Below are 25420 nucleotides of genomic sequence, written 5' to 3'. Positions count from 1 at the left end.
CTTCTTTGTTCTGTGGGTTATTTAGAAGTTATTTTGGAGAATATGGGTGTTTTACATTTTTTATTGTTCTTTTCTAATTTAATTGCATTTTGCTTAGGGAATATGGATTATATGTAACTGTTTCTTTTAAATTTGTTGATGTTTGTTTTATCTATTATGTGGCCAGTATTTATGTTCCATATTTATTTTCAGCTTATTTGCTTAATACGTGGAGCTGTGTTTTATGTGTACACAAGTTTGAAACTGAAGTATCTTCTGATGTATATGATAAATTGTTCTTTTTCTCATTATGTATTAACACTCTCTATGGCTTATTCCTTCATTCAGCAGGTATTTTATGTGAATGGGCTACGTACCAGGCACTGTGCCAGGTGCTTGGGGTATAACATGAAGCTAATAATGTTTTTTGCCTTAACATTTTTTATCTTTATGTTAATATCAGCTTTCCTTGGGTCATTTCTTTCCAGATATATGTTTTTTATTCTTTACCTTAAAAATTATTTAAAATTTGATACATTTTCAGGAAAGTTTCAACAGTACTAAAAAGAATTTTCAGTACCCTTCAACCACATTCCCTAAATGACATTTCGCTCTCTACATTTGCTTTATTCTGTTTCTGATTCTTTCTCCCCCCTTCTCTTTTTATCTGCTTACTATATAACTTTTTTCTGAACCATTTAAGAGCAAGTTGCAGAAATTATTCCCCTTTATCTCTAAATACATCAATGTGCATTTCCTAAAAACAGGAATTCTCTTATGTATATAAACACTGTACAATTATCAAAATCAGGCAATTGCCATTGATATAACACTATTGTCTAACATATAGACCCCACTCAGATTTTGCCAATTGTCCTGATAATGTACTTAATAGCAAAGGAAAAACCAAGATGATCCATTACATTTAGTTGTTATATCTGCTTGGTGTTCTTTAATCTGGAAGAGTTCCTGTATCTTGCTTTGTATTTCATGTTAATTGGTGGAATGTCCCTCAATTTGGGCTTGCCTGATGATGTTTCCTCATGATTAGATTTAGGAAATTCACTTTCAGGAATATTTTGGAAGTGAAGCCTAGTTCCTCTCAGAACATTATAACAAGTATTCTTTCACTTCCAACCTCATAAAGAATAGATAACTCCTTTTTTTTTTTTTAGCATGTAATCTGAGTCTTTCAGTGAGAGGCTTTATTCTACTATATTGTGATTACTGATATATTTAGATTTATTTCTTGCATGTTATTCCATGCTTGCTGTTTGTTTAGTTTTTCCTGTGCTGTCTTTTTCCTTCGATCTTATTTTGGATTGAGGGTATTAGCTCTATTCTTTCTTATTTAATTTAATGGTTACTCTTTAACATTTTAAAATACACACTTGACTTAAGTCATAAACTTAAACTATATCTCTACCTTTCACTCAAATAAGGACCATAAGAAGTATTTATCCATTAAACTTTCTCCCATTTCACATGTTTTTGTGGCCTACTATCTTGTTTTTATCTTTTTTTAGCCCCCCAAATTATGCATTTTAATTGCAGCTGTTTTCAGTCAATGCTTATTTCAGTTTGCCCACATGCTTGTTTTTAAGCATGTATTGAAATATATTCACACAGTATAGTCCATCCAAAGTGTACCATCAGTGGCTTGCAGTGTGATTGTAGAGTTGTGATTTTATTACCAGTCAACTTTAGAACATTTTCATTACTCCAAAAACAAAAACTCCATACGCCTTATGCCCTTTATTATTGATACTTAGCATTGATGTGGTCCCTTTGTTGCTACTGATGAAAGAATATTAAAACGATACTGTTGACTATAGTCCATTGTTTGCAATCTGTGTATTTGTCCCATATACCACCCTGTTATTAATACTGTGTAACAGATATGTACATTTCTTCTAGTTCATGAAAGAATATTCTTATATTTTTTCTATTAACCATAGTCATTGTCTACAACAGAGTTTACTGTGTTATACAGTCCCATATTTTATCCTCTAACTTTTCATCTGGTGGCCTACATGACCTTAAACTTCTCATTTCAACCACAACCATATGCATAGTCCAGTGCTGTTAATTACATTACAATAATGTGCTACCATCACCTCTATCCATTTCCAGACTTTACAATCAATCTAATTAAAAATTCTGCCCAAGTTAAGCATCCGCTTCCTGTCCTCTATCTTCATTTTGTCTCCTGGTGACCTATAGTCTAGATTTTAAGTTTAGGAGTTTGATTATTGTAACTAGTTCATTTTTAGTGAGATCATACAGTATTTTTCGTTTTGTGTCTGGCTTATTTCACCCAGAATATATAGAAGTCCTCAAGTTTCATCCATGTTGTAAGCAACAGGACTTCATTCCTCCTTACAGCTGAATAATATTCCATTGTGTCTGTATACCACATTTAGTTTATCCATTTTTCAGTTGATGGGCACTTGGGTTGCTTCCATATTTGGCAACTGTGAATAATGCCACTGTGAACATTGGTATACAAAAGTCTGTTTCCATTCTTACTTCACTTCTTGGTATATGTCTAGTAAGTAGATTGCCAGGTCATATGGCAATTCTGTACTGACCTTCCTGAGACCAGACTGCCTTCCACAGCAGCTGCACACTTTCCTGTTTCTCCATATCCTCTCTCTTAACACTTGTAGTTTTCTATTTTTTTACATAGTGCCCATTCTAATAGGTGTGAAATGATATCTCGTGATTTTGAGTTGCATTTCCCTACTAGCTAGTGATGTTGACCATCTTTTCAGGTGGTTTTTAGGCATTTGTATTTCCTTTTGGAAAAAATGTTTCTTCATATCTTTTGCCCATATTGAAAAATGGTTGTTTGGCTTTTTATTGCTGAGTTATAGGATTTCTTTATATATTCTGGATATTAAACCCTTATCATATATGTGATTTCCAAATATTTTCTGCCATTGAAAAGGCAGCCATTTAAGAGAAAAATATTTAATTTTGAGGATTTCCCATCTATTTTTTCTTTCATTGCTTGATCAGGATGTGAAGTCTAAGAAACTATTGCCTACCACAACATCTTGGAGATGCTCTTATATATAGGTCTTTGATCCATTTTGAGTCCGTTTTTGTATAAGATGTGAGTTAGGGGTCCGCTTTCATTCTTTTGGGTGTGAATATCCAGTTCTCCCAGCACCATTTGTTAAACCAGCTATTCTGTCCCACTTGAGTGGACTTGGCAGACTTTTGAAAAATCAATTGTTCATAGATGTGAGAGTCTATTTTTAAACTCTCAATTCAATACCATTAGTTAATATATCCATCTTTAGGCCAGTAGCATGCTTTTTTGACCACCATGGCTTTGTAATATGCTTTAAGGTCAGGAAGTTTGAGTCCTCCAACTTTGTTCTTTTTCAAGATGTTTTTGGTTATTTAGAGCCCTTTGCCTTTCCAAATAAATTTTATTTCTGCTTTTCCCATTTCTGAAAAGTAGCCTGTTGGAGTTGTGATTGGGATTGCATTGAATCTGTAAATCATTTTGGAAAGGATTGACGTCTTAACAATATTAAGTCTTCCAGACCATGAACATTGATTGCCCTTCCATTTATTTAAGTCTTCTTTGATTTCTTTTAGCAGTGTTTTATAGTTTTCTGTGTATAAGCCCTTGGTTTAATTTATTCCTAGATATTTTTTCTTTTTTTCCTTTTTTGTATGCTGTATGGCATATTCCTAGATATTTGATTCTTTTAGTTGGTAGTTTAGATGGATTTTTTCCTTGATTTCCTCCTCAGATGTTCATTACTTGTATACAGAAACACTGCTGATTTTTGCATGTTGGTCTTGTATCCTGCCACTTTGCAGGACTCATTTATTAGTTCTTTGTTGTTGATTGCTTGGTACCTTCTATATATGGGATCATGTCATCTGTAAATAGTGAAAACTTTGCTTCTTCCTTTCCAATTTGGATGCCTTTTGTTTCTTTTTCTTGCCTAACTGCTTTAGCCAGAACATCTAGCACAATGTTGAATAACAGTGAACACAGAAGGCATTCTTATTTTGTTCCAGATTGTTCTAGTTTGCTAGCTGCCGGAATGCAACACACCAGAGATGGATTGGCTTTTAATAAAAGGGGATTTATCTTGAGGTTCTTCAGAGGAAAGGCAGCTAACTTTCCACTGAGGTTCTTTCTTACGTGGAAGTCACAAGATGGTCTCTGCTGGTCTTCTCTCCAGGCCCCTGGGTTCCAACAACTTTCCCCGGGGTGACTTCTTTCTGCATCTCCAAAGGCCTGGGCTGAGCTGCAAGTGCTGAGATGAGGAATGCCGAGCTGCTTAGCTGTGCTACGCTGAGCTCTCTCATTTAAGCACCAGCCAATTAAGTCAAACATCACTCATTGCAGCAGACACACCTCCTAGCCGACTGCAGATGTAATTAGCAACAGATGAGGTTCACATACCATTGGCTTATGTCCACAGCAACAAGACTAGGTATGCTCACCTGGCCAAGTTGACAACTGAATCTAACTAACACACAGATCTTAGAGGGAAAGCTTTCAATCTTTGACCATTGAATGCAATGTTCACTGTGGAGCTTTAGTTTCATCATACTGAGGATGTTTCCTTCTTTTTCTGTCTTTCAAAATATTTTTACCAAGAAAGAATGCTAGAATTTGTCAAATGCCTTTTCTGTGTCAATTGAGATGATCATGTGCTTCCCCTTTGATTTGTTAATGTGGTGTATTGTATTAGTTGATTTTCTTGTGTTGAATCACCTTTGCCTACCTGGATAAGACCCACTTGGTCATGGTGTGTAATTCTTTTAATTTACTGTTAGATTTAATTTGCAAGTATTTTCTTGAGGATTTTTGCATCTGTATTCATTAGAGAAATTGTTCTGTAACTTTCTTTTCTTGTAGTATCTTTGGTTTAGTTTTGGTTTTAGGTTAATGTTGGCTTCATAGAACAAATTAGGTATAATTCCCTCCTTTTCAATTTTTGGATGAGTTTCAGCAAGATTGATATTTATTCTTCTTGGAATGATTGATAGAATACACCTGTAAAGCCATTTGGTCCTGGGATTTTCTTTGTTGGGAGGTTTCTTGATGACTGATTCAGTCTCTTTACTTTTTATTATTCTGTTGAGGTGTTCTATTTCTTCTAGAGTCAGCGTAGGTTGTACATGTGCTTCTCAGAATTTGTCCATTTCATCTAAGTTGTCTGACTTATTGTCATTCATTTATTCATAGATTCCTCTTATGGTCCTTTTCATTTCTGTGAGGTGTGCAATAATATCCCTCCTCTCATTTCTGATTTTATTTATTTGCATCTTCTTTTTTTGTCTTTTTTAGTCAAGTTAAGGGTTTGACAATTTTATAGATCGTCTCAAAGAACCAACTTTTGGTTTTATTGATTATTGCTTTTTTATTCCCAATTTCATTTATTTCTGCTCTAATCTTTATTTCTTTCCTTCTGCTTTCTTTGGGATTAGTTTGCTTTTCTTTTTCTAGTTCCTCCAGGTGTGCAATTAGATCTTTGATTTTAGTTCTCTCTTCTTTTTAATTGAGTCATTTAGGACTATAAATTTTCCTCTCTGCAGTGCCTTTGCTGTATTCTATTAGTTTTAATATGTTGTGCTCTTGTTTTCATTCAGCTTAAGATATTTACTAATTTCTCTTGCAATTTCTTCTTTGACACAGTAATTGTTTTAGAGTATTGTTTAACCTCCCATATATTTGTGAATTTTCCTGTTTTCTGTCTGTAATTGATTTCCATCTTCATTGCATTATGGTCAGAGAAGATGCTTTATATAATTTCAGTCTTTTTAAATTTATTGAGAATTGTTTTGTGACCCAACATGTGATCTGTCCTGGAGAACAATCCATCACATTTGAGAAAATTGTATATCATGCTATTTTGGGGTGTAATGCTCTGTGTGTCTGTTAGGTCTTGCTCATTTATCCTATTATTCAAAATCTCTGTTTCTGTATTGATTATCTGTCTAAATATTCTGTTTATTGATGAGAGTGGTGTATGGAGTTTCCAAATGTTATTGTAGAGACATCTGTTTCTCCCTTCAGTGTTGCCAGTGATCACCTCATGTATTTTGGGACATCCTGCTTAGATGCATAAATATTTATGATCGTTATTTCTTCTTCAATGATTTCCTCTTTTGTTAATCTGTATGGTCCTTCTTTGTCTCTTGTAACAGTTTTGCATTTAAAGTCTAAATTGTCTATTTTTATACTATTTTTATACTATAATAGTTATTATTATAGCTTTCCCTAGCCTTTTTTGCTACTATTTGGATAAAATATCTTTTTCCAACCATTCACTTTCAACATATTTGTATCTTGTAGACAGCATATAGGTAGTTCATATTTTTTATCCAGTGTGCCAATCTGTATAATTTGATTGGGGAGTTTACTCCATAAACGTTCAGTGATGTTACTGTAGGCAGCACTTATTTAAAACATTTTATCCTTTAATTTTTGTATACCATATAATATTTGTCTTTCTTTTTACCCTTTTACTTATCCTTACTGATAATCTTCATTTCTACACACTTCTCCAAACCGTTCTCTCCTTTGTTTTCCTTTTAGCCTGTAAAACTCCCTTTAGTATTTCTTATAAGGCAGGTCTTTAGTTAACAAACTCTCTTAGTTTCTGGGTTTTTGTATGTGTGTGTGTGAATATCATAAATTCTCCCTCATTTTTGAAGAACAGTATTCTCAGATTAAGAATTTTGGGTTGACAGTATTTCTCTGTTGATATCTTAAATATATCATACCACTGCCTCCTTACCTCCATGGTTTCTGATGAGAAATCAGCCCTTAGCCTTATTGTGTTTCCCTTGTATGTGATGAATCACTTTTCTGTTGCTGCTTTCAGGAGTCTCTCCTTATCTTTGGCGTTTGACATTCTCATTAGTATGTGTCTCAAAAAAGGTCTATTAGAATTTATTCTGTTTGGAGTACATTGAGCTTCTTGGAGTATATATTTGTCTTTCATAATAGTCTGGATTTTTTTGGCCATTATTTCTTCAAATATTCTTTCTGCTCCTTTTCCCTTCACTTGCCCTTCTGATACACCCATGACATGTGTATTTGTATCCTTCATGCTGTCATTCATTTCCCTGAGTCCCTGCTCAATTTTTTCCATTCTTTTCTTCTCTCTGTAAGATTTTGAATGTCCTTTCTTCTAGTTTGTGTATTCTTTTCTGCCTGCTCAAATTTGCTGTTGTATGTCTCTACTGTATTTTAAATTTCTTCTGTTGTGCTATTCTTTCATATAAGCTCTGTTATGTTTCTTTTCATACTTTCAAATTTTTCTTTATGCTCACCCAGTGTCTTCTTAATATCCTTTCTTTCTTTAGACATAATTTTCTTCATCCCTTCGAATTGATTTAAGAGATTTGTTTAAACATCTTTGATTAATTTTTCCAAATTCTATGTCTCCTCTGACTTTATTTATTTTTTTGCATGGGCAGGCCCTGGGAATCGAACCCAGGTCTCCGGCATGGCAGGCAAGAGAGAACTCTGCCAGTAAGCCACTGTGGCCCGCCCATCCTCTGACTTTAATTTATTCCTTTGAATGGGCCATGTCTTCTTCTTTCTTACTACTTGTAATTTTTTGCTGATATCTAGGCATCTGATAATCTTGATGAATTTACTCTGAAGGTCACTTTCTTCTCTCTTGTCTAGGGTTTTATTTTGATTGGCTTTGTGTTAAGGCTCTTCTTTGACATTTGGTTCAATTTATTTTAGACCTTTATAATTGCCCCTGTAGAACTGATCAGATTTATTCATACTTCTACATTTGATTCCTGCTTTGGGTATGTGGTATAATTATTAAGATTTCTCTGTGCAATTGTTTCACTTCCTATAGAAAGCTTTCTTTTGTCTATTTCTTTCTAGCAAATTTCATTTGTTTTAGTTTTGCCTCTTTTTTTTTCTCTCTCTACTCTCCTTGTTCCTAGCTGCTTTTGCTTGAAGGGCAAATTCTGAAAAGGACTTTCCCAAGTCAGCATTTCCCAGCCAATACAGAGCCAGAAAGTATGTGCAAACCAGTTCTGAAGGCCCATAGGGAGAGAATTAGGAAAGATGCCAAAAAGCCTTTTGTGGGTCTGCACTTTCCTGGCCTGCCTAGTAGTCATTGCTGTTTGCCAAACTGATCCCCTCATCCCTATGTAGGCAGTGTGTCTTTAAATCTCCATTGTATCCACCCTTGTCTGGGCTGGTGTTGAAACAATGACTGCAGGGTTCCTGTCCAGGGAGGGCTAAAACCGTGGTTGGATTTGGAACCCAGTGATTAAATTCACCAGTTAAAAGTCATGGTCAGTTATTCACATCTTCTTTGCCCCACCTCCCATTCTTGGGGAAGAGGACTTCCATGATATCCTCTGTCTACAGCAGCCATCCAGGGACTGGACCCAAAGTAACTCACTTTGAGGGTGGAATATGGATGCCCGCCACTGCCATGGAGCCATGGAGTGAGTTACAGTATTTTACTGTCATTTCTCAGTCTCTTTGTCCCATTGTTCCCTGGATGCTTTAAGGCTCCCCTGCCTTCTGGAGTTCCAGAACAGTTGTTTCAGATAGCTTCTGCATGTCCACTAGCTGTTTTTGTAGGAAGAGCAAGTCTTGTAGCTCCCTAGTCCACCATCTTCCCCAGAAATTCTCTCCCCCATGCTTGTTGGGTTTACTGGTTCCTTTGTTTGTCACTTCTTTCTGCATCTCAGTCTTTCTTACTTACTAAATATATAATTTAACAGAAGTTCCTTTAGAGGGAGTCTGATGGCAATAAGTTGTCAGTTTTTTTCTAAAAACGTGTTCATTTTGCCTTAGCCATGACCAATGGTTGACTTGGTATACAACTCCAAGTTGATGTTTTCTTCCACCTATTTGATAATCATTGTTTTGGTTAGCTAAAGCTGCCAGAATGCGAAATACCAGAAATGGAATGGCTTTTAAAAAGGGAATGTATTAGATTACAAGTTTACAGTTCTAAGGCCACAAAAATGTCTAAATTAAGGCATCCAGAGACAGATATCTTGGCTCATGAAAGACTGTCTGTCACATAAGAAAGCACGTGGCTGGCATCTGCTGGTCCTTCTTTCTTGTCCCATTGCTTCCAGCTTCTGATGCCAGTAGTTTCATCTCTAAGCATCTGTGGGCCTTCTCTTAGCTACTCCAGGACACAACTCTGGGTTCTCGGATATCCCTAATGTTTGACACAGGATCAGAGGTTTCCCCTGTGGTAAAGTTTAATAGTTCCATGATTTTTCTGCCATCCTTTAAGAGGCTTTGCCAATATCTTTTGATTATCTGCTTATTCCATTAAGATGTATGAATTAAAGGCTCCCATTCTTATTCTGGGCTCCCTATGTTTGATTTGTTAAAATGATCTATCCAGACACATTAAGTTAGATTATGTGCTACAGAAAATTTAGGTTCTGGATAAAATAAACCTTTCTTCCTTTGGTCTCAAAGAGTAGATGAGTTTCTAAAATATGAACAGTCTTTTTTTTTTGCATGAGCAGGCACCGGGAATCGAACCCAGGTCTCTGGCATGGCAGACAAGAACTCTGCCTGCTGAGCCACCGTGGCCCGCTCAACAATGTCTTCTTTACCCTGTATTCTGAATTACCTTAATCCTGACCTGATTGGCTTCATTCTTATCTCTAAATACTAGGCTATACATATATAAAACAGCCTCTCAAAATTCAGAAATAGCGTGAACCTCTTTGGACTAAATGTAATTGCTATAAGAGCTTATAATTTAGGTCCCTGTTTCCTTATAAATATTTTCTAAATGAGACCATACAATTTTTGCTCTTTTGTTTCTGGCTTATTTTGTTTCACCAAATGCTCCACAGGTTCATTCACAATGTTGGATGCCTTACAACTTCATTCCTACTTGTATGAACAAGAACGCTGTTCAATCATATGTGTACACCATTTGCCAATCGACTTCTCATTCAGTGCATCCTTTAGCCACCTCCATTTGTTGAACTTCATGTATAATCTTCCAAAGCATCAACACTCTCAATTTTAGATAATTTAGTTGTTCCCAAGAGAAAGATAACCAACAAACACACCGTCACCAAATAGAAATCTAAATCTCCCCTTAACTCTTGTCCCCATTATTTACCCCTGGTATTGCTGTGGTACTGTTAATATTTTCCTGTTAAACATAGCCCATAGCATGCAATAGAAGTTTTCCCACTATACCCCAAAATTATACACTCTTTGCACAAGACTCATTCTTTTGCAGTAGTTCATGCAAGAATTTATTTATATTTGTAATGTTACTCAGCGGGACAGATGGGTCTAAATAGCTGTTTTCAATCATGTTCACCTTCAGTATGGTAATATTACTCATAGACTTACTAGTGGACTGCCTTCACTTCTATCTATTCCCATATATTTAAGTTTAACCTCATTAGTTAACCATTTACCCATCCCTAGCTTCTGTGTATCTCTAGGTCCCCTTTATTCTATATTATAATCCTCTGATTTTCCCTTTACCATGGTCATAAAATCACTGTGTGATTTTATCACACAAAATCACATAAAATCTTTCCTTTTATGACTGGCTCATTTCACTCAACATTGTGTCCTGAAGGGTCATCCATCTTGTCATGTGTTTCAGAACATCATCTTGTCTTAACTGCTGCATAATATTTCATTGTGTATATACACCACATTTTGCTAATCCACTCATCTTTTGATGGGCACTTGGATTGTTTCCATCTTTTGGCAATTGTGAGTAATGGTGTTATGAATATTGTGTGCCAAATGTCTGTATCACTGCTTTCAGATCTGGGTATATACCAAGTAGTGGTATGGCTGGGTCATAGGGCAACTCAGTGTTTAGTATCCTAAGGAACCACCAAATTGTCTTCCATAGCAGCTGTATCATTGTACATTCCCAGCAGCGGTGAGTGTGTAAGTGTCCCAATTTCTCCACATCCTCTACCACATTTGTAGTTTCCTGTTTGTTTGATAACAGCCATTTTTATAGGTATGAGGTACTATCACATTGTAGTCTTGATCTGCATTTCCCTTATAGCTAATGAAAAAGAGCATCCCTTCATGTGCTTTTTAGCCATCTGTATTTTCTCTTCAGAAAAATGCCTGTTCATATCTTTAGCTCATTTTATGATTGGGTTGTTCATTCTTTTGTTGTTGAGTTATATGGTTTATAGGATATCAAACCTTTATGCAATGTATGGTTTCCAAATATTTTCTCCCATTGAATGGTTGCCTCTTCACCTGTCTGACAAAGTCTTTTGAGGCACAAAAGCATCTGAATTTGAGGAGTTCCCATTTATCTGTTTTTTTCTTTTGTTGCTTGTATCTTGGGTGTAAAGTTTAGGAAGCGACCTCCTATTCCTAGGGCTTGAAGATGTTTCCCTACATTTTCTTCTAGCAGCTTTATGGTACTGGTTCTTATATTTAGGTGTTTGATCTACTTTGAGTTAACTTTTGTATAGGTAAGGTAAGGGACCTGTTGCATTCTTTTTGTTATTGATATCCAATTCTCCAATGTCCATTTATTGAAAAGACTATTTTGTTCCAGCTCAGTGGATTTGGGAACCTTGTCTAAGATTAGTTGACCACAGATGTGGTAGTCTATCTCTGAGCTCTCTTTTTAATTTAATTTGTCAGTACTTCTATCTCTGTGCCAGATCTATGCTGTTTTGACCACTGTGGCTTCCTAATAAGTTTTAAAATCAGGAAGTGTTAATCCTTCTACTTCATTCTTCTTTTTTAGGATGCTTTTAGCTATTCGGGGTCTTTTCCCTTCCACATGAACTTGGTGACTTCCACATGGAAGACATGAAGAATTTTCCATGTCTTCAAAGTAGGTTTTTGGAATTTTGATTGGAATTGCATTGACTCTCTAGATCAATTTGGGTAGAATTGACATCTTAATTATATTTAATCTTCCTATTCATGTGCAGGGAATGTTTTCACCTATTTAGATCTTCTTTGATTTCTTTTATCAATGTTATGTAGTTTTCTGTGTACAAGTCCTTTACATCTCTAGTTAAGTTCATTACTAGATATTTGATTCTTTTAGTTTCTATTTTGAATGGAATTTTTTCCTTAATTGACCCTGAGTTAGGTCATTGCTTGTGTTGATAAACATTACAGATTTTTGCACATTAATTTTATAGCCTGCTACCTTTCTGAATTTGTTTATTAGTGCAAGTAACTTTGTTGTAGATTTCTCAGGATTTTCCAAGTATAGCATTATGTCATCTGCAAGTATAAAAGCTTTACTTCTTCCTTTCCAATTTGGATGCCTTTTATTTCTTTTTCCTGCTTGCTTACTCTAGCTAGAACTTCTAGCATAATGTTGAATAATAGCAGTGACAGAGGACATAGTTGTCTCAGTCCCAATCTTAGGGGGAAAGCTTTCAATCTCTCACCACTGAGTACGATGCTGGCTGTGGGTTTTTTAATAATTCCTCTTATCATATTGAGGAAGTTACCTTTGATTCCTATCTTTTTTTTTTTTTTCATGAGCAGGCACTGGGAATTAAACACAGGTCTCTGGCATGTCAGGTGAGAACTCTGCCTGCTGAGCTACCATGGCCCATCCAGATTCCTACCTTTTGAAGGGTTTTTTCAGAAAAAGACATTGAGTTTTGTTGAATTTTTTTTCAGCATCAATCGAGATGATCATGTGATTTTTCCCTTTCGATTTGTTAATGTACTGTTACATTAATTAATTTTCTTGTTTTGAACCATCCTTGCATTCCTGGTATAAAAAGTCCCACTTGCTCATGGTGTGTAATTCTTTTAATGTGGTTTTGGATTTGATATGCTAATGTTTTGTTGAGTGTTAAAGTGATGTTAGCTTCATAAAATGAGTTAAATAGTGTGTTAGCTATGGTTCTCTAGAGAAACAGAATCAGCAGGAGATATCCATAGATATAAAATTGATGAAAGTGTCACGTAAACGTGGTAATGTAGAATCCAGGGTCTGTAGGGCAGGCAGCAAGCTGGTACTCTGATGAAGGTACTCAGTGAACTCTCAGGAGAGGCTGGCCAGGCAACTATAGGAATGTAAGGGTCCCATGTCTGTAGGGCAGGCCGCAAGCTGGTAACTCTGATGAAGTTCCTTAACGAACTCTCAGGAAAGGTTGACTGGACAACCATGGGAATGGAAGAGTCCAGAATCCACAGCGCAGGCTGTGAAGCTGGTGACTCCGATGAGGGTCTGGACAAACTCCACAGGAGAGGCTAGTTGGCTGAAGGAGAAATAGTGACTGTCTCTTCTGTATCCTCCTTAAAAGCCTTCCAGTGATTAGATTAAGCATTACTCATTGCAGAAGGCACTCCCCTTAGCTGTTTACAAATGCAGTATGCTGTGAATGCAGCCAGCATAATTATGATTTAAGTCCATGAAATGACCTCATAGCAACAGACAGGCCAGCACTTGCCCGACCAGACGACCAGGCACCACCACCTGGCCAAGTTGACACATGAACCTGACCATGACAGGTGGTGTTCCTTTTTCCCTTTTTTTTTTTTTTTTTGGAAAAGTTTTAGCAGGATTGGTGATAGTTCTTTTAACAATGTTTGATAAAATTCCCCTGTGAAGCCATCTGACTCTGGGCTTTTCTTTGTAGGAACAGTTTTGATGATTGAGTGAATCTCTTTACTTGTGCTTGGTTTGTTGAAATCTTGTATTTTTTCTTGAGTCATTGTATCTTGTTCGTGTGTGTTCAGGAATTTGTCCACTTCATCTAAGTTGCCTAGTTTGTTGACATATAGGTGTTCATAATATCCTCTTATGATTTTTAAAAATTTCTTCACAGTCTGTAGTAATGTCCCCCTCTCGTTTTTTATTTTGTTTGTTTGCATCCTCTCTCTTTTTTTCTTTGTCAGTCTTGCTAGTGGCCCATCCATTTTATTAATTTTCTCCAAGAACCATCTTTTGGTGTTATATTGATTCTTTCTATTGTTCTTTTGTTCTCCCATTCATTTAAGTCTGCTTTAATCTTTGTTATTTCTCCTCTTCTATTTGCTTTGGGGTTTGTTTACTGTTCTTTCTCAAGTTCCTTCAAGTGAGCAGTTTAGGCCTCGAATTTTGCTCTTTCTTCTTTTTTAATATAGGCATTTAGGGCAATAAATTTCTCTTTCACCACAGCCTTTGTGACATCCCATAAGTTCAGATATGTTGTGTTCTTGTTTTTATTTGTCTCCAGACAGCTACCAATTTCCCTAGCAATTTCTTCTTTGACACACTGGTTGTTTAAGTGTGTGTTATTTTATCTCCATATATTTGTGAAAGTTCTCGTTCTTTGGTGGTTTTTGATTTCCAACTTCGTTCCACTGTGGTCAAAGAAAGAACTTTGAATAATTTCAATGTTTTTAAATTTATAGAGACAGACCTGTTTTGTGCCCCACCATATGATATATCCTGAGAAGAATGTATATCCTGGTATTATTTGATTGAAATGACCTATATATCTCTGCCAGGTCTAATCCATTTATCAAATTGTTTAAGTTCTCTATTTTCTTGTTGATCCTCTGTCTGGTGATTCTATCTATAGGGTAAAGTGGTGTATTGAAGTCTCATGCTATTATTGTCTAAACATTTTTCACTCCCTTCACTTTGCCAGTGTGTGTCTCATGTACCTTGGAGCTCCTTGATTGGAGCATAAACATTTATGATTGTTATTTCTTCTTAGTGAATTGTCTCTTTTATTAATATAGGGTGTCTTTCTTTGTCTCTTATGATGTCTTTACATTTAAAGTCATTTAAATTCCTCTGTGTGCTCTTTTAGTGTCTTCTTGATCTCCTTATATCATTAGCCATCCCTTTGATTTTATTTAGTCGAGTTATATGAACATCTTTGATTAGTTGTTCCAAAGTTGGTGTCTCCTCCATTGTTTTAACTTGGTCATTAGCCTGGGCTATATCTGTCTGCATCTTCACATGCTTAGTGATCTTCTGTTGCCTTTGAGGCATGTAAACATCTTGATAGGGTTACTTTGGAAATTGGTTTCCTTCAGTAGATTAAGCTTTGTATTTTCTGGACGGATGTGCAACAGGATGCAGGTCTTGGGGCGGGGCACAACAGTGAAGTGATGGGTTGTGCTACAGATATAGACATATGTCGGGGCCACTACACTGTTGCCTGTGAGGGTGTGGTATGGGATGTGGGGATCTGGAGGTGTGGTGCGGGGTCATAGGGGTGGTTGCAGTTCGTGCAGGCTTTGAAGCACAGGAGCAGGGTATAGCATGGGGGACACAGAGGTTGGGTACTGCAAGAGGTGGATTGGGGAGGCTGTGTGGATGCACAGGGCTGGTACACAGGCAGGATGTGGGTGGGCACTGATGCGTGGGGGTTGTGGGTATCAGGGTGTGGGGTACAGGGCTCGAGGTCAGGGCACAGGGAGGACAGGGCACGGCTATGTCCTTACATAGGGGGAGGTGTCCAGGGGGCCGGGATGCAGATGTCTGAGTGTGTAGGGGCAGGGCACAGGTCACTGGGGTTGTGGGACCTGAGTCAGGCACAGATGATGTCAGGTGGGTCATGCCCTGGTGCGGGTGCACAGGTACAGGGGTTTGGGGCAAGGTGCATGTGTGTGCAGGGCGGGGACTGTGTAGCACAGATAAGCATGTGAGCATCTGCCAGGTGTGGGAGCAGGGTGCTTGTGCTATGCGGTGGGGCAATGATGTGTACTTGTATGGGTCAGGGGTGTGGGGTGCAGGGGTCAACAGGTCAATGCACAGATTTGTGAGTGCCCAGTGGGGAGGATGTGGGTCTGCATGTGTGCGGATCTTGGGGGCTGGGGCCATGATGTTCACAGTTCTGGGCCCTGGTGTATGTGTGTGCAAAGTTCAGAGGTAACAGGGCAGAGTTGCACTTGTGTAGACTTGGGGTGGGTGTGACCCAAATGTGTAGGTCAGCACTTGGCCAGAGAGCCAAGTGACCAGCACTTGGTCAGCACTGGAGAGGGTGTACAACTGTATAGGCTGGGGGTGGGTACGGTCTGGACATGAAAGTGAATGCCTGCAGTCTGTATGTGCAGGCAATTGCCTGCAGGAGGCAGGGAGGGGGAGGTCGGAATCAAGGATCTAGGCAGGGGTGTGCAGGTCTTGGGAGGGCTTGTACAGGAGAGGTGGGTCGATCCTTAGAGAAGGTGGGACTGCCATGTTGTAAAGCCCTGAAGATAAATGACTCTCAGACTTTGAAATCTAATGGAGTTTGCCATGCAGGTTTTCAAGACTGCTTGAGTCCAGTGACCCTTGTGTTCCTTCCTGTGTATGGAAATGGGTATATGTATCCTATGACTGTTCTTCCTTTGTGTACAGGTAGCAAATAACTTGTTTGAGTTTCAGAGGTCCAGAGCCAGAGGAGAATTTTGCCTTAGGATACACCATGCCTGTAACTAATGTTGATGAGACTTTGTAATGCTTTTAACCTTGTATTGCATTTGATTGTTACTGAAATGCTTTAAGACTCTCTGATATTGTTATGGAATGAATGTATTTTGTATATGGGGAAAACATGTCTTTTTTAGGGTCCAGAGGGTGGAATGTGTCAGTTTGAAAAGGTTTATGTACCCTTGAAAAGCTATGTTTTAATCCTCATCAACCTTGTGGAAGCAATGCTTTCTTCTAATTCCTATTCAGTACTGTATGTTGGAAACTTTAGTTAGCTTATCTCCATGGAGATGTGACTCAGTCAGATGTAGGTATTATACTTGATTAGGTGGAGACATGTCTCCACCCATTCTAGGTGGGTCTTGATTGGTTTTACTGGAATCCTTTAAAAGAAGAAGCACTTTGGGAAAAGCTAGAGAACAACAGGAGAGAAAGCCATGAGATTCTGAGAGAGCAGAGAATGACATAGCCATGAGAAGCACAGAGTTGACCAGCCAGTGACTGTTGGAGATTAAGAAGGAAAATGCCTCCTGGGGAGCTGGAGAAGAAGCTAGCAGATGATGCCATGTTTGCCATGTGCCTTCCCAAATGAGAGAGAAACCCTGACGATGTTTGCCGTGTGCCTTTTTTACTTGAGAAAGAAACCCTGAACGTCATCAACCTTCTTAAATCAAGGTATCTTTCCTGGATGCCTTAGATTGGACATTTCTATAGACTTGCTTTAATTGGGACATTTTCGTGGCCTTAGGTTTGTAAACTTGTAACTTATTAAATTCCCCTTTTTAAAAAGCCATTCCATTTCTGGTATATTGCATTCTGGCAGCTAGCAAACTAGAAAACATGGTATACAATCAATTACTTAAATATCATCACATAGCTGTGCATTTATTGCCATGATCATTTTTTGAACATTTGCATCACTCCAGAAAAAGAAGTAAAAAAGAAAAAAAGAAAAACTCATACATGCCATATCCCTCAACCCTCCCTGTCATTGACCACTAGTATTTTCATCTACCCAATTTATTTTAATCTTTGTTCCTATTATTTGTTTATTTTTAATCCATATTTTTTACTCATCTGCCCATACCCTAGTTAAAAGAAGTATGAGACAAGGTTTTCACAATCACACAGCCACACTGTAAAAGCTATATCATTATACAATCATCTTCAGGAAACAAGGCTATTGGAACACAGCTCTACAGTTCAGTTCACACTAACCAACAAAATCTGATGCCTTGTTCAAGATTCACATACTTATGGTGTTAACTTAACTGACTATACACGTTAAATTAGGAAATGCACTAACCAAAATATAAATTTTGCATCAAATAAACATCTCTCCTTTTAGTCTCACACAGAAGTTGAAGTTTTAAAGCATGGATAATATTATCCTTTATCCAGTCTTCTGATATACCTTAGTATTATCCAGATCAACTTCATTCATACTTCTACTCGATGTCTGATCACTTTTTCAACTTTTTAAACAGTTCCTGTATGGGGTAGTGCTGAATTTCATAGCTTTAGAGCTCTAACTCTGAGTCTCAGGTGTCACATAAGTACCTGAAGTTTCTGGAAAAGACCATGTTTTATACAAACAGCTCAGTATCTGAGAATTTAGAATTAACAGTTACACCTCCTGAATATATGTGCACCTCCTGAATATATGTGACTGCTCCAAGAGTTTACAGTCTAAGACCCTTTACAATAAGCCCCAACCTGATAAACTGTGCTCTTGACTTCAGTTCACCAAATTTTTATATTATAGTTAGTCCATATGATTGAGGCATGATAATATTTGTCTTTTTGTTCCTGACATTTCATGAAACTTACAACTCTTAAGGTTCGTTTATTTAGTTACATGCATCACAACTTCGTTCCTTCTTGCAGCCACTCAGTAGTCCATTGTATGTATTCGCCATAGTTCTCCCTTCCGTTCCTCAGATGCTGTACCCTTAGGCCACCTCCATTCATTGTGGATTACGAACACACCAGAAACACCAATGTGCAAATGTCCATTCTTGTCCTCCCACTCAGTTCCTCTAGGTATTCACTGAGCAACTGGGTTACAAGATCATATAGCAGCCCCACCCCTAGCCCGTGGAACCACCACACTGCCCTCCAATGGGCTAGACCTCTCATTTCCCTACCAACAGTGAATACGCATATCTCTTTTTCTGCATCTCTCTCAAAAATTAAAATTGTTTCTTTTTGTTCATTTTTAAACAGCTTTATTCACGTATTCTACAATCCAACCTAAGTGTATAGATATGCCTTTGTTACTATACTCTATCTGAAGACATTTCCTTTTCTTCTACACAGAATCCATACCCCTTTCCCAATTCCTCTACCTATTGACACTCAGTTTTGGTATAATGCCTTTGTTGCATTCAGTGGAAACAGTTACTGATGACACTAGACCCTAGCTTATGTTGAGTTTCCTTTCTCCCATATACTGTTTTTAGCACACTGCAATACTGACATTCGTTTGTTCTCCCTCATGCTAAAACATTATAAAATTTGTATATTTAATCACCATCATTATACACTCTAAGCTTTCCTACGTTATACCATTATACCATGATAGAGTCTTTATCCTCTATCTTTCCTTCTGGTTTCATATGTGCCCCCAGTCCTTCTCCCTCTATCATACTCACATTCAGCTTCATTCATTGTACTTATATTATTGTGCTATTATAATCAGGTAAGTATTGTGTTATCCATTTCTGAATTTGTACAGTCAATCCTGTTGCACAATCTGTGTTCCTTCAGCATGAATTGCCCAATCTCTATTCTATTTCTTTTTTCTGATATTGTGTTCTTAATTTCTATTCTCCAAGTCCACTCATTAATATTAGTTCATGTCAGTGAGTCCATACAGTAGTTGTCCTTTTGTTTCTGGCTAAGTTCACTTGGCATAATGTCCTCAAGGTCCATCCACGTTGTTACATGCTTCATGACTTTATTTTGTCTTACAGCTGTGTACTATTCCATAGTATGTATATACCACAGCTTGTTTATCCACTCATGCATTGATGGACATTTGGGCTGTTCTCATCTCTAGGCAATTGTAAATTGTCAGTAATATGGGGTATGGAGATGGAACTAGCTCATGTTCTGGAGAGGCTGGGCCCTCTAGGTTTCAGGATTTATCTGGTCCAGGGACACATCTGGAGTTTGTAGGTTTCATGAAAGTTACGTTAGTGCATGGAACTTTTGTAGAATCTTATACATTGCTCTAGATGTTCCTTAGGATTGGCTGGAATGATTTTAGTTGGGGTTTGTCAAGTTATGATAGGTAGTAATATCTAACTGAAACTTGCATAAGAATGACCTCCAGAGTAGCCTCTCAACTCTGTTTGAACTCGCTACTCATTTGTAATTAGTTACACTTCTTTTCCCCTTTTTGGTCAAGTTGGGATTTTTTATCCCATGGAACCAGGGCCGGATTCATCCCTGGAAGTCATCTAACTCGCTGCCACAGAGACTTTCACACCTTTGTGTCATGCCTCACATAGAGGAGGGCAATGATTTCACTTGCAGAGTTAGGCTTAGAGAGAATGAGGCCATACTGAGGAACAAAGGGGTCCTCCAGAAGTAACTCTTAGGCATACCTGTAGGTAGGCTAAGCATCTCTGCTACCTACATAAGCTTAACAAGAGTAAGCCTCAAAATCAGGGTCTTGGCTAATTGATTTGGGTGCCCCTAATGTTTCACACAGTATCAGGGGATTTTCTGATGGTAAAGGTTAATAGTTCCATATATTTTTTCCCATCTCTTAAGGGATGGCAATAATTTTTGATTATCTGCTTAATACAGTCTACGATGTATCCAGGCATTACATTAAGCTGTACAGGATTAAAGGCCCTCATTCTTATTCTGGGCTCCCTGTGTTTCAGTTGCTCAAATGAGCCATCCAGACAAATTGAGTTAGATTATGTGCTACAGAAAATTTAGGTTCTGAACAAAAAAAAATTTCTTCCTTTGGTTGCAAAGAGTAGGTGTGGTTCTAAAATATAGACAATATCTTCCTTACCCTGTGCTCTGAATTACCTTAATTCTGACCTGATCAGCTTTATTCTTATCTCTAAATACCAGGTTATAGATATGTAAAAATCCAGAAATAATAATTACCACTCCGGGCTATGTGTATATGCTATAAGAGCTTACAATCTAGGCCCCTGTTTTCTCATAAGCATTTTTTAAAGATACAATAATTGTTCTTTTGTTTCTGGCTTATTTTGCTTCACCAAATGTTCCACAGGCTCGTTCATATCGTTGCATACCTCATGACTTCGATCCTTTATATAGCAATACAATATTCAATCGAATGTATACCCCATCATTTGCCAGTCAGTGCATCCTTCAGCCACGTATTCATTAGGCATCAAGCATAATTCCCAAAGTCCACAGTCCATCAACATTCTGAATCTTATATAATTTCATTGTTCCCAAGAGAAAGAAAACCAGTAAACACACCCTCACCAAATAGGAAATGTAAACCTCCTCTTAACTCTTGTCCCTCCCCCCATTATTTTCCCTTGCTGTTGCTGTGGTACTGCTGTTTTCCTGTTAAACATAGCCCATAGCATGCAATAGCAGTATTCCCCCGTACTCTGGACTTAAACACTCTTTGTACATGAATCATACCTTTGTAGTAGTCCTTGCAAGAACTTATTTATATTTCTAATGTTAATCAGTGGGACACATAAGTCTATACAACCTTTTCAATCTTACTCACCATCAATATGATACTTATAGACCTGCCAGAGAACCACCTCCACTTCTATCTGTTCCCTTACATTTGAGTTCAACCTCATTAGGTAACTGTTCACCTGTCTCTAGCTTCTGTGTATCTCTCCCATTCTAACTTTTTGATGTCAAGAAGGAATGTCTACACTAAAGAATAAGGGAATGTAATTAGTTGATAATCTTGGAGAGGCTTTTCCCTCAGGATTTATTTGGCCTAGGATCCCTCTGGAAATGATAGGTTCCAGGAAAACAAACTTAGTGCATGAAACTTATAGAGTCTCAGTTTGAGCCCTAGGTGTTCTTAAGCGTTAATAGAAATGATGTTGGTTGGTGTGGTAGTTAGGTTCAGGTGTCAACGTGGCTAGGTGAAGGTGCCTAGTTCTACTGCTGTGGATATAAACCAATGGCATGTGAATCTCATCTGTTGCTGATTACATCTGCAGTTGGCTAGGAGGTGTGCCTGCTGCAATGAATGGTATTTTTTATTTAATTGTCTGGTGCTTCAGTGTTCAACATAGCACAGCCCAAGCAGCTCAGCATACCTCATCTCAGCACTCGCAGCTCAGCCCAGGCCTTTGGAGATGCAGAAAGAAATCACCCTGCGGAAAGTTGTTGGAACCCAGAGGCCTGGAGAGAAGGCCAGCAGAGATTACCCTGAGCCTTCCCACGTAAGAAAGAAACTCAGATGAAAGTTAGCTGCCTTTCCTCTGAAGAACTATATGTTAACTAAATAAATCCCCTTTTATTGAAAGCCAGTCCATCTCTGGTATGTTGCATTCTGGCAGCTAGCAAACTAGAGCATTTGGGATTTACGAAACCATGGCAAGTAGCATTATCTAACTGAAGCTTGCTTAAGAGTAGCCTCTAGAATAGCCTCTTGACTCTATTTGATATCTCTTAGCCACTGATGCCTTATTTTATTATACTTCTTTCCCCCCTTTTGGTCAGGAAGCTGTTGTCGATCCCACAGTGCCAGGTCCAGACTCATCCCCAGCAGCCATGCCCCATGTTATCAGGCAAACTTTCACCCCTAACATAGCAGGGAATGTAATGATTTTCCTTGCAGAGTTGGGCTTAGAGAGGCTACATCTGCACACCTAAAGAGATTTCCTGGAAACAACTCTTAGGCCTCGTTTTATAGGTAGTCTTAGCTTTTGCCTTACAGAAATAAAGGTTCAAAAGAGCGAACATCAAAATCAAGGGCTTGGCCTATTTTCTTGTGGGTCCCCAGTGGTTAGGAGTTTACCTGCGAGTTCCCAGATGGGAAAGTATAATAGTTCTATTTTTTTTTTCCTTTGGACCCTCAAAGGACTCTACCAATACTTTTTTTTTTTTTTGCCTTTTTTTGTATGCTGTGTGGTGGGGTCACATTTCATTATTTCTCCATGTGAGTATCCCATTGTTGCAGTACCATTTGTTCAAGTTTTGTTTGTTTGCTTTTTGGGAAGTGCATGGACCAGGAATCGAGCCTGGGTCTCCTGCATGACAGGTAAGAATTCTACCACTGAACTTCCCTTGTACCTCTTTACCTCGATTTTAAGGACTGGTAATCTCCCTCATTCGTCAGAGTATCAATGACTGCTTGCTAGTCTGTTATTAGTTCTCCTTTAATTTTTTCTTTGGGGGACTTACAACAGTAGGTAGAATAAAATCAGAATGTAAGAATAAGTTGCTGCTGAATTGACTGTCATCTATTGTTATGTAGTAGGTAGTAAACAAGTACAAGAAGCAGTTATATGTTGTGCTGGTTTGAAATGATATATGTACCCTAGAAAAGCCATGTTTTAATCCTAATCCCATTTTGTAAAGGCAGCCATTTATTCTATTAATCCTAATCCCTATTCAGTATTGTATGTTTGAAACTGTAATCAGATCATCTCCCTGGAGGTGTGATTAATCAAGAGTGGTTGTTAAGCTGGATTAGGTAGAGGCATGTCTCTACCCATTTGAGTAGGTCTTGATTAGTTTCTGGAGTCCTATAAAAGAGGAAACATTTTGGAGAAAGAAGGACATTCAGAGAGAGCAGGGCAGAATGACATAGCTACGAGAAGCAGAGTCCACCAGCCAGTGACCTTTGGAGATGAAGAAGGAAGATGCCTCCTGGGGAGCTTCATGAAACAGGAAGCCAGGAGAAGAAGCTAGCAGATGATGCTGTGTTCACCATGTGCCCTTCCAAATGAGAGAGGAACCCTGACTGTGTTCACCATGTGCCTTTCCAGATGAGAGAGAAACTCTGACTGTGTTCACCATGTGCCCTTCCACTTGAGAGAAAAAAAACCTGAACTTTATTGGCCTTCTTAAACCAAGGTATCTTTCCCTGGATGCCTTAAATTGGACATTTCTATAGACTTGTTTTAATTGGGGCATTTTCTCTGCCTTAGAACCGTAAACTAGCAACTTATTAAATTCCACTTTTTAAAAGCCATTTTGTTTCTGGTATATTGCATTCCAGCAGCTAGCAAACTAGAACATATGTATTAATGCCTTTGGATGAAAGAGTCAGTCAGACAATGCACTCCTTAAATTAAAATGTAAATGTATGGTTAGAGTCGTTGATATGATGGCTCACATATATTATTCTTCATATAGGTTTCTATGTCACAAAGTAATGACTGTAACATGTAGTTACTTTGAAATTTATTTAATAAATTTTTTTATAAATAGAAGTACTTTTTTTAAAAAAAGTGTTTCAATGCTTAGTTAATAAGTCTGTTTATAGTTTCTAATTCTTAAAATTAAAATAATTAACCCCATATGATAGTTTTACTATTTTTTTGTGTGACAGAATGTGTAACAAAAATGAGAGCAGCTGAGATTTAATGCGGTCATCTTTTTTTTTACTTTATGCGTGCCAAAGCCCGTCTCTTCATCTTTCTTCTTGCTTGTTCCTCCATAGGAGGCTGCTCTAAAAATAGCTCTAGTGATAGATGTTCTGCTCATGGTCAGGTTGCTGAATCATCTGGTTCTTTTGTCAAATTTAGGAATATGGAAAACAGTGTATGAACAGAGTAGGACAAGTGTGTTTTTTCAATGGCAAGTCATTTCTTTGAAAAATAAAGAATTATAATCCTCTCATTAATTTTGTAGGATGTAATTTTGTCTATTTTTAAAAGGGCCATATTTTTAAAAAATATAAAATGACTTTAAATCTCAGTTCAATAAAATGTTTTGAATGCAGTTCTCAGAATTTTTTTTGATGAAGATAATGTTTTTAAGACTATGAGCAGAGGGCAGTGCACCAGTGGCTCAGGGGCAGAATTCTTGCTTGCTGTGCTGGAGACCTGAGTTTGATTCCCGGAGCCTGCCCATGCCTAAAACAAAAAAGGTATGAAAAGACTATGAGCAGAATAATAACAAATGAGCTATAAATACCCACTATATGCAAATAATTTATTTCAGCTTCCTTTTAGGTGTGTTAACAATATGGCTTCTTTTTAGTAGTTTCTCTGCCAGTGAAATTGTTATTTCCAGAAAAGAATTTTGGTAGTATTTAATACTTGACAATTAAATAAATATGCTGATTTTTTCTCAAAGAGGATGGCAATTTAGCCTCTTTACATGATCTCAAACCTGTCCTGCAGCCTTCTGTTTTCTGTCTCTAATGTAGACTGGTTGCTGTAGACCTGCTGTCCAGAGATCCTACTTGGATTTCCCTTTGCCTCTTCTCAGTGTTGAATCCCACTTTCTGGATCTTATGTCATTTCCTTCTTTGACTTATTCTCTCATTTTAGTGGAGTCTTTTTCTCGCAGCTTGTGCTGATTTGAAATGTTTTAATCTAAATCCCATTTCATGAAGGCAGAATAATCCCATTTCAATACTGTATGTTTGAAACTGTAGTTAGATCATCTCCCTGGAGATGTGATTAAATCAAGAGTGGTTGTTAAGCTGGATTAGGTGATGACATGTCTCCACCCATTTGGGTGGGTCTTGGTTAGTTTCTGAAATCCTATAAAAGAGGAAGCATTTTGGAGAATAAGATTCAGAGAGAGGAGAGCAGAACGACAAAGCCATGAGAAGCAGAGTTCACCGGACAGCGACCTTTGGAGATGAAGAAGGAAAATGCCTCCCGGGAAGCTTCACGAAACAGGAAGCCAGGAGAAGAAGCTAGTCGATGATGCCATGTCTGCCATGTGCCCTTCCAGATGAGAGAGGAACCCTGACTGTGTTCACCGTGTGCCTTTCCAGATGAGAGAAACTCTGACTGTGTTCACCATGTGCCCTTCCACTTCAGAGAGAAACCCTGAACTTCATCGGCCTTCTTGAACCAAGGTATCTTTCCCTGGATGCCTTAAATTGGACATTT

General features: G+C 37.9%; 1 protein-coding gene across 7 annotated transcripts in view; it reads left to right on the top strand.

Moving 5' to 3' along the window:
* LRRC49 (leucine rich repeat containing 49) overlaps nucleotides 1-25420 on the top strand; it is a 232375-nt gene that overhangs the window by 49304 nt on the left and 157651 nt on the right. Inside the window, exon 1 of one of the 7 annotated variants that reach the window (XM_077123905.1) lies at nucleotides 13385-13471. The exons of the other annotated variants lie outside the window; for them this stretch is intronic. The gene's annotated coding sequence lies outside the window, so the exon portion shown is untranslated. Of the gene's footprint in view, nucleotides 1-13384; nucleotides 13472-25420 lie in introns of those variants that run through there. 7 annotated transcript variants of the gene reach the window in all.

The sequence above is a fragment of the Tamandua tetradactyla genome, chromosome 12, assembly GCF_023851605.1.
Source record: "Tamandua tetradactyla isolate mTamTet1 chromosome 12, mTamTet1.pri, whole genome shotgun sequence".
Classification (NCBI taxonomy): Eukaryota; Metazoa; Chordata; class Mammalia; order Pilosa; family Myrmecophagidae; genus Tamandua; species Tamandua tetradactyla.
This window is presented reverse-complemented; position numbering and strand designations above follow the sequence as displayed.